The sequence below is a fragment of the Etheostoma spectabile genome, chromosome 14 (genome assembly GCF_008692095.1).
Source record: "Etheostoma spectabile isolate EspeVRDwgs_2016 chromosome 14, UIUC_Espe_1.0, whole genome shotgun sequence".
In the NCBI taxonomy this organism is placed as follows: Eukaryota; Metazoa; Chordata; class Actinopteri; order Perciformes; family Percidae; genus Etheostoma; species Etheostoma spectabile.
The window spans coordinates 23,222,505-23,224,926 of record NC_045746.1 but is presented as its reverse complement, the minus strand read 5'-3'; the positions used below and the strand labels follow the sequence as shown (position 1 = coordinate 23,224,926).

The 2,422-nt window shown below is 39.1% G+C and overlaps 1 protein-coding gene across 1 annotated transcript in view; it reads right to left on the bottom strand.

Annotated features, from left to right (window-relative positions):
* Positions 1-2,408: 2,408 nt before the first annotated feature.
* pex11b (peroxisomal biogenesis factor 11 beta) overlaps positions 2,409-2,422 on the bottom strand; it is a 19,675-nt gene continuing 19,661 nt past the window's right edge. Inside the window, exon 5 of the mRNA XM_032535620.1 lies at positions 2,409-2,420. The gene's annotated coding sequence lies outside the window, so the exon portion shown is untranslated. The remainder of the gene's footprint in view (positions 2,421-2,422) is intronic.

Genomic DNA, 2,422 nt, shown 5'->3' with positions numbered 1-2,422 from the left:
AATCTGTCATTTGATGCCTTTTGGAGCAGTTTCTATCTTTTCTTGGCTTCTTTATGCACATTAATACATATTTTTACCTGGGATGCCCAAATTTTTGAGCCCCACTGTACAATCTGGCAGAGGTGAAGTGGGAATGGTTATGGGCTGAATGAATGGGCTGGTGAATCTAATTAGGGGCGGAGATCATTATCATACGGGCAGGAAAGCAGACAAAGGCAGGAAGACAAGTGACCAAGGATGTAAATGTAAATGTGCTGTATTATATAGTGCTTTTCCAGTCTTAACAACTGTCTCAAAGCGCTTTTACATCTACAGGAAACATTCACCATTCACACCACATTCATACACTGTGACCGGGCTGCCGTACAAGGTGCCACCTGCTCATCAGATAAACATTCATACACATTCACACTCCGATGCGCAGCACCGGGGCAACTCGGGTTCAGTGTCTTGCCAAGGACACTTCGACAATGACTGCAGGGGCGGGATCGAACCACCAACCTTCCGATTGGCAGGCAACCGCTCTACCACTGAGCCACAGCCTATTCAAGTGCCCCATAGGATTACTTTGGTCAATAGGTAATTATACCTCTGAGCATACAATATGAAGTGCGGAGTTCCCCAAGGCTCCATTCGGGCCTCTTCTGTTTACATCTAAATGCTTCCACTGAGATTAGGAAAAACCAAAATAAGTTACCATAGTTATGCAGACGACACACAAATTTACATAACCTATCACCAGGGCCAGTTGTTCAAAACATTTTATCTGGATCAAAATGATCCGGATTTGGAAATCCCCTTCTCTATCCAGATCAGGAATCCATCTTACTTTTATGCCGGTTTTTCAAAGCAACATTGGATTGGATCACCCTGATCCAGATACACAGTTTTCAAGATTACCAAATCCGGATTACCATGCTCTAAATAGGACAACATATCACAATGTGGGCTACCAACTACGTACAGAACAGGTAGAAGAGCCAAATTGGGTTACTGTAAGTGTTTATTTTGAGACAAAACGAAAAAATAACTCCCACTTCCATTCATAACTTCTTTTATAACCCCTCATCTGAGCCACTACAAAAACAACTAATATACATTAACAAATACATTGTGGAAAGTTTTGAAAACATCTTAAAAAAAAAAAAAGGTTAAAAGTGAAGTAGTAGTAGTAGAATGTTCGGGTTCTTCTTCATCTAAGGAGGAAAGACCAGAAATTTGTATTAGATTGTTTCCTTGAAATTAATATACGGTGATGAAGAGATATAATATTATTTTGTATTTATTTTTGTTATTTAAATCTGTTTGGGGGTGTTTCATGAGGACAAGATATTTGTAATTTATTTTATTTTTAGCTTTACTAAACATAACTAAGGTTAAACAAGTCAAGTGCAAAATATAAAAAGTATATACACTAAATGATGCAAATGTATTATTTGACCAATTTAAAGTTTTACTAAGTTTTTGTGCTGGAATCCACCTTGAAATCCACCTGGAAATCCTACACCCCTGTGGGATCAGGATAATCCTGTTTTTTTGGATCAAAGTTATCCAAATCCTACTGACAAGTTTGAACAACACAAAGTGAAGGTTTTATCCAGATTAAACTAGGATTGGATTCCGTGATCTAATCTGATTTCAGATTCCTTCTTTATTTTGAACAACCCATTTTCAAGATTTGATCCAATCCGTTATCCAAAATCCTAGTGGATTACTTTTGAAAAACTGGGCCCAGGGGACTATAGTCCAATACAAAAACTGACTAAGTGCATTGAACAATTTACCGGCTGGATGTGCCAGAACTTTCTGAAATTAAATGAAGGAAAAACTGAGGTGGTTGTTTTTGGAGCAAAAGAGGAGCGATTAAAAGCCTCCGCTCAGCTTCAAACAACAATGTTAAAAACAACAGACAAAGCCAGAAATCTTGGTGTAGTCATGGACTCTGACCTGAACTTTAACAGCCACATTAAGACAATTACAAAGTCAGCCTATTATCACCTTAAGAATATATCAAGGGTTAAAGGACTTATGTGTCAACAGAATTTGGAAAAACTTGTCCATGCTTTCATCCACAGTAGACTTGACTACTGTAACGGTATCTTACAGGTCTCCCTAAAAAATCAATCAGACAGCTGCAGCTGATTCAGAACGCTGCTGCTCGAGTCCTCACTAAGACCAAGAGAGTGGATCACTCCAGTTCTGAAGTCCTTACACTGGCTTCCTGTACCTCAAAGAATTGATTTCAAAGTACTTTTGCTAGTTTATAAATCACTAAACAGTTTAGGGCCAAAATACATTTGTGATCTGCTCCACTATGAACCACCCAGACCTCTCTGGTTGTCTGGGACAGGTCTGTTCTCTGTCCCCAGAGTCACAACTAAACGGGGGGAAGCAGCGTTCAGTTTCTATGCTCCTCATATCT